This window comes from Dendronephthya gigantea, unplaced genomic scaffold (assembly GCF_004324835.1).
Source record: "Dendronephthya gigantea isolate DGI-Jeju-01 unplaced genomic scaffold, DenGig_1.0 000277F, whole genome shotgun sequence".
NCBI classification, from domain to species: domain Eukaryota; kingdom Metazoa; phylum Cnidaria; class Anthozoa; order Malacalcyonacea; family Nephtheidae; genus Dendronephthya; species Dendronephthya gigantea.
The window spans coordinates 134,318-148,167 of NW_021163287.1; the positions used below are offsets into that span (position 1 = coordinate 134,318).

Here is a 13,850-nt window from a genome sequence, read left to right on the forward strand (position 1 = left end):
TTCTAATATAAATGTGAATGTTTCCCTGGTTACTCGGAAATTTTGATACCAATGTTCATCGGTGAAAAGAACAGTAACTAGGTCATTACCAGATGGCCGTCCTTCGATGCGTCCAAAAAGATAAAAATGCCTTCTCAACTGGTCACCCGTTCCACACGTTATCAGCAATATTGTATTGTAACACAAAACATTGTCAGCAATAGTATATTGCATTGTTAAGAAGCCAACCTGCACATCAGGCATTAGTCGCGGGCTGGGGTAAGCCAAAGGCAGTGAAAATTACCCAAGATGGCGGCCGTGTATGGGCTGTAAATTTACATATTCAGCGTTTCTGCGTTTGTAGTTCTCTGGTGTTTCAAGTTACTATAAGTGTGATGTATTTTCAGCCCGGAAAAAGGAAAGGTAATCATGGTATAAGAGTCTTTGATGTGGCAAAGAAAACGTCAGCCGTAGTTCGGTTACCTACGACTATAAACGATGAGATTGGCGATTGCGCATCGATAGATGAATCCATTTCGAGTAGCCCCAACTGCAAGTTTGAGTGTGCGAACGATGATTCTGCTGAACATGATTGTGAACTTCCGCAATTGCATGTCGAAGCCCCATCAGTTCGAAAAACGCGATTATCTGCAAACTGGGAAAAGATACGTGCCAAGCTGACACAGACATCTCTTCTCCTAGAGGTTTTATTCGCCACAATGTTCCAACTGCAGTAATGGTTGAAGCTCGTTGTCGCGACTGTGAATTTGGAGCATATTACTGCTTGGAATGTTGCAACAGTGTGCATAGGAATAAAAACCAGTTCCATCTTCCGGAAGTTTTCCAGGTATGTATGGCGAGTTGTAGGTTACATCACACTTAACTTGAAACACCAGAAAACTACCAACAAGTGGACAGATAATATCTTATGAGTGCCATATCGTTCTGATATATTTAGTTCTGGCTTATGACATTTAGATATATGTTCATGTGTACATATTTACTGTATGGATTTACATTCGCTAGGATGGTTGTTGGATCAAATATGAAGTGCCTGGACGAATACTGTCCAATCCATTTCATGCTTGTAGTGGAACATATAGAAGATCAATTACTGTAATTGATATAAATGGTATGGCACAGTGACACATTTCTGTATGTGTGTGTAGTTTATCATTCTACATATTTATATTTTACTGGATGCATACCTCTATATCTACCCACATTTATATGTATACCATATTTACATTTATTGTATACCATATTTATTAATCCTTTTTTATCCTCAATTATGCATTTTATCTAATAGTTATCTTTATCAAATACTGTCAACTATACAATCTTTTGTAACAGGTTCTCATCATGAAGTAGAATTTGAGTATTGTACATGCTCAAGCATTCCTGAAGCATTTGAACACATAAAAGCCTGCTTTGATAAATTTCCAATTTTAGGAAAATTGGCTATGGGGACCAAAGGAAAAATCCTAATTTCCGTCAATTTTTTGAATATTCAAAAGTCGGTTCAAAATACATCGAAATGCTTTAAAATTAAGTAGAATTTCATTCTTTCATGAAAACAATGCATTTGAACAGATAAAAGCCTACTTTGATAAATTTCCAATTTTAAGAAAATTAGCTATGGGGACCAAAGGAAAAATCCTAATTTTCGTCAATTTTTTGAATATTCAAAAGTCGGTTCAAAATACATCGAAATGCCTCAAAACTAAGTAGAATTGCATTCTTTCATGAAAACGATGCATTTGAACACATAAAAGCCTACTTTGATAAATTTCCAATTTTAGGAAAAATGGCTATGGGGAACAAAGGAAAAACCTAATTTTCGTCAATTTTTTGAATATTCAAAATTAGGTTCAAAATACCTCGAAATGCTTCGAAATTAAGTAGAATTGCATTATTTCATGAAAACTAGGCATTTAAACACATAAAAGCCAACTTTGATAAATTTTCAATTTTAGGAAAATCGGCTATGGGGGACCAAAGGAAAAATCCTAATTTCGTCAATTTTTGAATATTCAAAAGTCGGTTGAAAATACCTCGAAATGCTTCAAAAATTAAGTAGAATTGGCATTCTTTCATGAAAACGATGCATTTGAACACATAAAAGCCTACTCTGATAAATTTCCAATTTTAGGAAAATCGGCTATGGGGGACCAAGGGAAAAATCCTAATTGTCGTCAATTTTTTGAATATTTAAAAGTCGGTTCAAAATACCTCAAAATGCCTCAAAACTAAGTAGAATTGCATTCTTTCATGAAAAGTAGAAATTTGAACACATAAAAGCCTACTTTGATAAATTTCCAATTTTAGGAAAATCGGCTATGGGGGACCAAAGGAAAAATCCTAATTTTCGTCAATTTTTTGAATATTCAAAAGTCGGTTGAAAATACATCGAAATGCTTCAAAATTAAGTAGAATTGCATTCTTTCATGAAAACGATGCATTTGAACACATAAAGCCTGCTTGATAAATTTCCAATTTTAGGAAAATGGCTATGGGGGACAAAGGAAAAATCCTAATTTCGTCAATTTTTGGAATATTCAAAAGTCGGTTCAAAATACATCGAAATGCTTCAAAACTAAGTAGAATTTCAGTCTTTCATGAAAAAATGCATTTGAACAGATAAAAGCCTACTTTGATAAATTTCCAATTTTAGGAAAATTAGCTATGGGGACCAAAGGAAAAATCCTAATTTTCGTCAATTTTTTGAATATTCAAAAGTCGGTTCAAAATACATCGAAATGCCTCAAAACTAAGTAGAATTGCATTCTTTCAAAATTAAGAGAATGCATTCTTTATGAAAACGATGCATTTGAACACATAAAAGCCTACTTTGATAAATTCCAATTTTAGGAAAATCGGGTATGGGGGACAAAGGAAAAATCCTAATTTCGTCAATTTTTGAATATTCAAAAGTCGGTTCAAAATACCCGAAATGCTTTAAAACTAAGTAGAATTTCATTCTTCATGAAAACATGCATTTGAACAGATAAAAGCTACTTTGATAATTTCCAATTTTAGGAAAATTAGCTATGGGGACCAAAGGAAAAATCCTAATTTTCGTCAATTTTTGAATATTCAAAAGTCGGTTCAAAATAATCGAAATGCCTCAAAACCTAAGTAGAATTGCATTCTTTCATGAAAACGATGCATTTGAACACAGAAAAGCCTACTTGATAAATTTCCAATTTTAGGAAAAATGGCTATGGGGGACCAAAGGAAAAATCCTAATTTTCGTCAATTTTTTGAATATTCAAAAGTCGGTTGAAAATACCTCGCAATGCTTCAAAATTAAGTAGAATTGCATTATTTCATGGAAACGATGCATTTGAACACATAAAAGCCTACTTTGATAAATTTCCAATTTTAAGAAAATCGGGTATGGGGGACCAAAGGAAAAATCCTAATTTTCGTCAATTTTTTGAATATTCAAAAGTCGGTTCAAAATACCTCGAAATGCTTTAAAACTAAGTAGAATTGCATTCTTTCATGAAAACGATGCATTTGAACACATAAAAGGCTACTTTGATAAATTTCCAATTTTAGGAAAATCGGCTATGGGGGACCAAAGGAAAAATCCTAATTTTCGTCAATTTTTTGAATATTCAAAAGTTGGTTCAAAATAAATCGAAATGCCTCAAAACTAAGTAGAATTGCATTCTTTCATGAAAACGATGCATTTGAACACATAAAAGCCTACTTTTATAAATTTCCAATTTTAGGAAAAATGGCTATGGGGGACCAAAGGAAAAATCCTAATTTCCGTCAATTTTTTGAATATTCAAAAGTCGGTTCAAAATACATCGAAATTCTTCAAAACTAAGTAGAATTGCATTCTTTCATGAAAACAATGCATTTGAACAGATAAAAGCCTACTTTGATAAATTTCCAATTTTAGGAAAATCGGCTATGGGGGACCAAAGGAAAAATCCTAATTTTCGTCAATTTTTTGAATATTCAAAAGTCGGTTGAAAATACATCGAAATGCTTCAAAATTAAGTAGAATTGCATTCTTTCATGAAAACGATGCATTTGAACACATAAAAGCCTACTTTGATAAATTTCCAATTTTAGGAAAAATGGCTATGGGGACCAAAGGAAAAACCTAATTTTCGTCAATTTTTTGAATATTCAAAATTAGGTTCAAAATACCTCGAAATGCTCGAAGTAAGTAGAATTGCATTATTTCATGAAAACTAGCATTTAAACACATAAAAGCCTACTTGATAAATTTCAATTTTGGAAAAATCGGCTATGGGGACCAAAGGAAAATCCTAATTTTCGTCAATTTTTTGAATATTCAAAAGTCGGTTGAAAATACATCGAAATGCTTCAAAATTAAGTAGAATTGCATTCTTTCATGAAAACGATGCATTTGAACACATAAAAGCCTGCTTTGATAAATTTCCAATTTTAGGAAAATTGGCTATGGGGGACCAAAGGAAAAATCCTAATTTTCGTCAATTTTTTGAATATTCAAAAGTCGGTTCAAAATACATCGAAATGCTTCAAAACTAAGTAGAATTGCATTCTTTCATGAAAACGATGCATTTGAACACATAAAAGCCTACTTTGATAAATTTCCAATTTTAGGAAAATCGGCTATGGGGGACCAAAGGAAAAATCCTAATTTTCGTCAATTTTTGAATATTCAAAAGTCGTTCAAAATACATCGAAATGCTTCAAATTAAGTAGAATTGCATTCTTTCATGAAAACGATGCATTTGAAACACATAAAAGCCTGCTTTGATAAATTTCCAATTTTAGGAAAATCGGCTATGGGGGACCAAAGGAAAAATCCTAATTTTCGTCAATTTTTGGAATATTCAAAAGTCGGTTCAAAATACATCGAAATGCTTCAAAACTAAGTAGAATTGCATTCTTTCATGAAAACAATGCATTTGAACAGATAAAAGCCTACTTTGATAAATTTCCAATTTTAGGAAAATTAGCTATGGGGACCAAAGGAAAAATCCTAATTTTCGTCAATTTTTTGAATATTCAAAAGTCGGTTCAAAATACATCGAAATGCCTCAAAACTAAGTAGAATTGCATTCTTTCAAAATTAAGTAGAATTGCATTCTTTTATGAAAACGATGCATTTGAACACATAAAAGCCTACTTTGATAAATTTCCAATTTTAGGAAAATCGGGTATGGGGGACCAAAGGAAAAATCCTAATTTTCGTCAATTTTTGAATATTCAAAAGTCGGTTCAAAATACCTCGAAATGCTTTAAAACTAAGTAGAATTTCATTCTTTCATGAAAACAATGCATTTGAACAGATAAAAGCCTACTTTGATAAATTTCCAATTTTAGGAAAATTAGCTATGGGGACCAAAGGAAAAATCCTAATTTTCGTCAATTTTTTGAATATTCAAAAGTCGGTTCAAAATACATCGAAATGCCTCAAAACTAAGTAGAATTGCATTCTTTACGAGCGACGACAAGGGACTTACATTTATAGGCCTGTTTTAAACATATCAGAAGACTTTGCGAATGGTATCATTTTTTCAGAAGTAAACTTTTTAAACTTGTTATAAGCAACTTAATTGACGTTCTTGACAGTTTCAAAATCAAGATGCAGTGTAGTTGCAGCCATGGTCTATGCATCTCCCCTCGTCCAACTAACTATAATTTCATGTTTAAAGATATCATTCTTATCAGGATTTATTTTAAAACTATTCTTCTTAGGTGTATCGCAAGTTGTGTCGCGGTAAATACCATCATTGCTCTTCTTCTTCAGGTATATTTTATTTTAAATGTTTTAACAAGTTTCGTTGGAAAATGGAAAAACGTATCGCGACCTTTTGTACAATGATGTGATGAATTTTGAGGCTCGTTTCATTTTAAGAAAGACAGACTAACATAGCAACTCAACTTTAGATCTTTTACAAAGTGACTTGAAGTATTATACACAACCAATTATTAAAATACTGAACAAATCTTTCGTTGAAAGATAACGCATGGTGACGATTTAAAATGAATATATACATGAGCACAATTTATAAAATCTCTTATACACCGATCGTTTAACATTTATTTTACCATGCATTTTATTTAAACGTTTAGGGTAAACATGACTTGAATGACAAAGATTCTGTGGAAGCAATCTTATTTGAAGCTGCAGAAAGATCTAAAAGATATCTGGATGATGGCTTTCAAGTGAGTGAAATAAATAAATACGTGGAATGCAAGACGTTCGAAAGGTAGGTGTAAATTTATGCGATTTTATACCCATCCTATTCTAAAACATTTAGAGACCAAAACAGCGGAAATATATTCACTAAACGACTTTTATTATTATTTTTGATACGACTTTACAGGTTTAAAATAACTTAAGTTGGTTTTTGCTATATTTTCTACTGACCCAATACACCGATGGCTTGTTGTCTATATCAGTGTATATACTGGAAGTCAAGACTAAATTCTCTAAACTGTAGAGCATATATATAGATAGGTTATATAGATGTGTGCCATTTCAAAGCTTAATTCGCTGTTTATCAGACCATAACATTTTTAGATTTGTTTAATGCACACCAGTATGGCAGATGAAATACCAATTTCAAAATTACTGTATTCTGTAATCTGGTATTGACACCAATGCGATAACTTATTGCACGAAACGTTTTGAGGGCATTGAAAATGTATAAATCAGGGAAAACAATATTTTATAGTTACTGTTTCAACCATGCAGCTTCTGCGTTTTTATAGTTTATTTAAGTATATTGCCTGCTAGATTTATGCAACTATAAATAGAGTGTTTCTTTCGACAGTGTACAATGTAATGAGACAAGAAACATTGTGTACACGTTGAAACCACTGGGGTCAGCTGCTGTTGGTCTTAGAAAACTCAACGAAACTTTTCAGTAAGTTGATTATTACTCATAAATTACTTGTACAGGACGATAAGCCTATAGTGAGGGAATAATAAATATCAATGCAGGTTTCCTGGTTTGTAACTTTATTGGTACTATTCCAATAATGCATTGTAAAATGCACTGGGAATTTTTAAATCATGACGCAGCTAGAGATTGTAAATCTTAAGTTTTATCCCGTTTTTTTTGCTCCATGCCTTAAACGTGAAGACAAGTGTCTAATAATAGGCTGAATGATATTCCACAGGTCGTGCATTACCGACTTGATTTTTGAAGGAGGAATGGCCAGCTGTAACGCTTCGGTTGTGGGAGCAATATTAGGGTGCCACACTGGATACAAGATGCTACCGAAGAAATGGATTGATGGAATGTCTCAAAAGCACAAAGATTGGTTGAATAATAAACTGGATTGTTTACTAAACATAATGGGTCTACCGTAATATTCAAGTCATTAGAGACCTTTATTGGCTTCAACCAATGCCGCTAACGGCAAACATCTAAAAGTTGTATATAAAAAAAATCCCCCCCTGCGCTAACGGTAGACTTCGGTGCTTTTGGAACTGCATGAATAAGCCTACTCTGTTGCTCACTGAGCCGTAACGGTTAGGTGCACGTACATCATCTTGGCAGCCGAAGTGCATCTCCGCCTTAGACAACCGTTAAGTTGTGAGCAATGGGAGGACTTCTTCCTATAGCAATTGTCCTTTTGCCAAGTGCTGGGTTATCTTGTAATCTATGTATATCGCAACTGGTTCGCCAGTCATCGCATGCCCCTGTGTGGCATTGCTGTCAGCGAGCGGCATAGAAAAATACAGTAACATGCATAGAAAATGCCTAAAAATGCACACGCTTGGAAATTACAAGATTTAAACGCCTAAACGTTTTTTAAATGTTTTTAGCGAGAAAATAAAATGTCCATTGCGATAATTTTAGTGTTCTGATATTCTTTCGGTGTTTTGAAACAATCCTTGTTGGATTTTAACGTCAAAATAGTCATGATTCTCGAAAGGGGAAACTCGGTATAAATTACTGAACGGCTCAGTTTGCTAAAATATCCTGTTTCCCCGTTCCCCAGTTCTCCCGTTCTCTAGTTTCCCCATTCCGCTGCTTCCCCGGTCCCCTTTTTCCCCGGTTCTCCAGTTCCCCTGAGCCCGGTTCTTCTGTTCCCCGCACTGCTGGAACGCACTCAGTGGTGGAACGTTGCGGATGAATTCGGTGGGTTGTTCAGGTACCCAAATTTGGGTCACCAAATTTCCATAATTATCCATTACTTCCGTGTTTGCGATGACAGTGAAAGAGCAATTAATAAATACTTGAAAATGTCTTTTTTATATAAATAATGAAGAAAAATGGCTGCTGCGTTGAACGGAGTTAGGAAATGGGCAGGCAATCTAGTTTTTCCCAGTGGCCAGAAATCAGATGGACTGAAAGCCCATCAGAAGGTTAATTCAACTGAGCTTTTTCCCTACACTCGACCCTCATTCCTTGGTTTGAGTATTAAAAGAAGCTGCCAAAGCATCAGCAGATCATGAAATAAGACCAATACTTGTCGCTCAAAGAGAATTACCATTGAATGCAGGTTATTCCGAGTAAGTTTGTACACCAGCTCGAGTACTATAATGTATATAAATCCCATGCTGTAGTAAAATTCACAATGGATTGTATAAATACTACTGCATCAAGTCATCAATAGACAATCGGTGATTGATGGATTTTGCGAATTACGTAAAACAACATGAGTTTTTATTGAAGGAGGATAATATTAAAATTTAAATATTTATTTCAGCCTTTTTGGCTGGGTAGTTGCCTTAAATAGGTCCAGAAACTTTTATATAGTGTATGCCTCTTACAAACTGCATTTCCTGCCAACTATTCACAATTTTCTGTGTTGGTCAACTTTGTTTATTGAATGACCAGCAACTTTGTTTTACCAATCAGTGTTAAATTTTGCATCCTGACTTGCTATTTTGCTCTTTGAGCAATGCAGAATTCCAATTTGTTAAAATAGATATATGCATAGGTACTGAACAAGAAATTTATGCCAAGACGCTATTGCACCATAATTTATGTGACTTAAGGCTAGTTTCCACTCAGGAAAATTCTCCTTTGGATCAGACAGGACAGGAAAATTTCCTTTGTCGGTGAGTTCTCAGGCGGCGTTTATACAAAAGGAAACTTAACCTGTCCTGTCCGATCCAAAGGAGAATTTTCTCGAGTGGAAACTAGCCTTAAGGAGCACATCCCTTAAATATTTGGTTCGATACATGTAGTCATTCTTAGGAGAAATTAGCATCAAAGAAAAATAAACAATTGGTGATATATATAGATTTTTTTATCTTGTACTAAATATGTTTTTACCAATATTGTGTGCAAAGTTTTCGCATAGTGATCAATGTATAGATAAATAAAACATAATTGTCCATTATAGAACAATCAATGCAGGGAAGACCTATTTAGTCAACGAAGATCAAGCATTTGCAGAATTATTTTGCTTACATGTAATAAGTATTGATGAGGAACCAAAAGAAGATACAATTGTATGTATTAATTATGATGGATATAAACACTACTGCAAGCATGTGATAAATAAAATACAGAATTTTTATAAATACAGTACTGTCCTGAAAGCTAGCCCAAGTTGCCATGCAAATTGTAAGCTAGCCCAATTAAGTTGCTTCCCTTGACTGCATCGATTCCAAGGCCATGTTGAGCAACAATGTTAATACAGCATACCAGATGTTTATCTGATTTTCTAAAATATATTTTGATGGCTATGATAAAATTTTTGAGACTAAACTTTTTTGACAACTTTGAAAAAAATATATGATTAACTGAGACTAAACTACCGGTAGAGGTATTAATTTATTTTACTTATATATTTGCAGACAAAACTTCCATACTGGTGTTTTGGTATATTTGACGGCCACGCAGGAGCAGGTGCCGCCTTGGCAGCTGTCAATCAACTTCAAGATATAATTCATGAGAAACTACATGAAATTCAAGATGTGATTGTTTGTGAGGAGAAAAATTATGGAAAACTGCCAGTATTACAAGGAGTTGTTGCTCCTACAATAGACTTTGAAGCTGTTATCATTGGAGCATTGGAACAATCATTTTTAGATATGGTAATTTTGTTAAATTACATTATTAATTATATACAGCCGGAGGCTGGGTCAGCCTGACTTTTGCAGGCCATGCTAGTGCAAATGTTTCAGGGTTCATAGTCTGTGAAACAATGAATTTCTAAAGTTATGAAAAATTATAACTAAAACTTGCATTGTACATGCATGACTGAAAATTGGATTGCCTTGGCTACTGAATATATATATATATATATATATATATATATATATATATATATATATATATATATATATATTAACTTTATCATCTTGTCATTTTTTACCTGCTATATTTTAGGATAATCGCATAAATAAGGATAGAAGTCTTCATAAAATTACTGGTGGATGTACTGCAGTTGTTTCATTGTTTATGAAGAAAAATTATTTCTTGCCAATGCTGGTGATTCCAGGTTGAACTTTATGTTTTTACATACATAGTAAAATCTTTATAACTGTTTATTGTCACAAGAACAATCAAGAACAGTAAAATTCATAGCTACTTTATTAATATCCCACTATAATTATCAAAATGCAGAGCAATTATATGCAAAGATGGAAAACCAATCCCGGTGACAAAAGATCATACTCCTGAGACTGATCGCTGTCGACTTCAAGTCCTGGTAAGGCTTAATTCAATATTACTTAATGTGAGCGGATAAAAAAATGTTAGACCTAATACTCCCCTCTGCTCATTCCCCGGAGATTCACCACAAATAATGCCCAGAGGTATTTACAATCAATACACCTAATGAAAATGCCAATGAACAAACGTTACCAGCACTGGTTGATAGAGCATATCAAATTTAGTACTTTTACGAAGTTTGATTGCATGCTATTACTAGTAAATATTGTCTATATTTTCACGCATTTTACAGTAGTTTGCAACCAAACTTTACTAAATAGAATTTACTAAATATCGCGCGCTCTCCCTTACAGAACTTACTAATTTCCTGGTATAAAATTTTATTGTGATATTTAAAAATATTTTAGGCTGGAATGAAACCACATTTGTTGGGAAATGAGTTCACTCGTTTAGAATTTCAGCAAAAACCTCGTCGAAAACACATTGGAAAGAAACTTTTCTGTAGAGACCGAAATATGACCGGATGGTATGACAATTCGTTTGACTCCTAGTCCTAGCTCAATTCAATTCAAAAAGATTTTAAAATTTCAATTTTAAAAATTTACCTCAATTCAAGTCAAAAAAGATCTGGATGTGTGTAATAAAAATCTGTTTTTGATATTTACTACTAGGGCATTAAAACAAATAACGGAGGAGGATGTCTTTAAAACACAAATGATATCTGGCAGTGGAAAATCGGTAATGAAATCATCCGATGGGCATGTGGTATGAATGAGCATGCGCCTGGCAAGCAACAACTGCCCAGGCAGCCCAGCAATTATAATTTCAGTGTATTTTAGTGTTTTCTCATCCAAATTTATAGCTATATAACCAGAAATGTACGATTACTGATATAGTTTTTTACTTATATTCAGGCTCGCCTTCTCGAAACAATTGGAACGACAAGAGGATTTGGAGATTTTGATTTAAAAGCTTCGTACACGGGCATTCCAGTCAAACCCTTTTTAACTCCTGAACCAGAGGTAAATTAATTAACCTAAATTTTAAAATTATTGCAAGCGTGTTCACAGGCCGTGTAGTGAATACTATTAGTTTTAACCATGATTAAAAATGTCATTTTCAGGTGACAATATACGATTTATCGAAAGAAACAATAAATGAGAATGATGTTCTCATCATGGCGACTGATGGATTATGGGAAAGAGTATCTAATGAGAAGGTTTGTACATGCTTGCTTGCTTGCTTGCTTGTCTTTGTAAGCAAAAGTCTCAAAATAGACCATTCTACTATTAAACTGAATCATGAATCAGGAAAAGTCAGTTCTGAGGTGCACAGCACTTTTCAAAAAGCGGTGGGGATTTTTTGAGCGTAATACTAATTTTGACAAAATATGTCAACTTCGCGCACTGATATTTTTAACACTTTAGTTTACAATATTTCGCCACGAAACTTTCCAATTTTACTAATTTTGTACTGTGACGAAGCTAATTTTTAATTTAGTTTAGTAAGGAATTGGTCCAATTGTCGACAGTGTATCAATTAGCATGGCATTCCGTGATGTCACTACGCGATATATTTCTTTCTGCAGGCATGTAAAATTGTCCAAAGCACCTTCACACATTGCGACGTGCACGAGAAAAGAAGGTAATTGTTTTATTACGTGTGATTCGAGTGCATTTTTATCGATCCTGAATAAACATACAGGGACTGTCTTATAGAAAGTAATCTTTTTATTATGGTCTTTAAACATTCCCACACCTACAGTAGAAATAAGTTATTGTCTTTCTAACCTAACTAGTGAACTGTAATAAAACAAACTGAGTCATTTTAGAGTTTACTGCGCCTAACTTGTTTACTCTGATCTCTATAGATATAGTGTAGCTGCACAAAATCTTGTGATGGCTGCTCGAGGTCGCAATACGCAACGTGGGTGGAGAATATCCAGAGATGAAATCAATTTTAATGACAATGTAGAATTGAAGGCTACCGATCCTGCTTCATATGATGATATTTCAGTATTTGTTATCCCGCTTTCTAAAAAATTCCAAGAACAACCGGAAACTGTTCAATACCCTGTGCATTCAATACCGGCGGAAACACGATCGTCAAACGACAATGGAATGAATGAAGTCGTTTCCAATTTAGAGACGAACGGTAATTCAACATTTCCTCTAAGTTAACTATAGTGTTCTTAGTATATTCTCAGTATAAAAACATAGTAATATACGCAGTATTGTACAGTTATGAAGCGAAGTATTTCTACCTACATATTTTTATATAATACTAAGCATCGGTAGACTAAATCGACCTATTCCATGCTGCAAAGTCCGGTATACACAATAGGCTATGTTGTTTCCTGACATGCAACATCAAGAAAATGTCGGCTTCTGCCGTTGAACGGTTGGGGCGTCACATTTTGAATACTGCAGTTTTGAATACTATTGATGACGTCACTATAATAACACTATAATAATTATTCACTGTCTGGAAAATCTAAAAATCACGCGAAAATTGGACTTGAAATTGACCACGTGTTGTATAAATTTTGCTTGAAAAACACAAATGGGGAAATACTGATAGCAATAATATCGTAATTTTTTGCTTTCAATTATTTGTATAATTAAAAACGATGCGGCGTTGTTTTGAATGACAAATATTTGCGAGAGCCTTTTTGTTGATTTATAGTCTTTCTATGAAATGCTCTTTCGTTTGAAGGATGGTACCGTTCTAATTTTCCGGGTTTTCCGGTTTTGTTGTTTCCTTTAACGGAACCCGGATATGGTGATGCCTAATGATGCCTGCTTACAACAATATCAAACTAATGATAATTCCCGGGGGGTTGAGAATATGGCGTCAGGTGGATTATCCTGGATTTGCGAGTTCGAAACTTGTGTTGTCACTTTAACTCTCGTGACTGAAAAAGCATACAATTTAGAATGAAAAACTGTGTAGTAATAATTGATCATATTATGTCATATTATTACTCTAAACCTTGTTCGTAACTTTGACCGATTCATTTAAATACTTTCGTTCAAACAGGTTGATTCAATAGCTTGCATTTTCGTGTTAGTTAACTTTTGATTACAGCACGACTTCGAGAGGCAGTTAGCTCAGCCCGAAAACCATCCTCACACGTGAGAAACTTGTCTCTCGAGGCGAATTCCTCAAAAAAAACTATCCTGCACACGACAGTAACTTACTTAGCTAACAGCCTCGCGAGGTCTTCAGCTCAGCTATATTAAGCTCACGTGTGCGGCGAGCTTTTAATGC

General features: G+C 34.1%; 1 pseudogene; it reads left to right on the forward strand.

The window, feature by feature from the left end:
- Window positions 1–733: 733 nt before the first annotated feature.
- LOC114541232 lies at window positions 734–13,601 on the forward strand (annotated as a pseudogene).
- The last annotated feature ends 249 nt before the right edge of the window (window positions 13,602–13,850 follow it).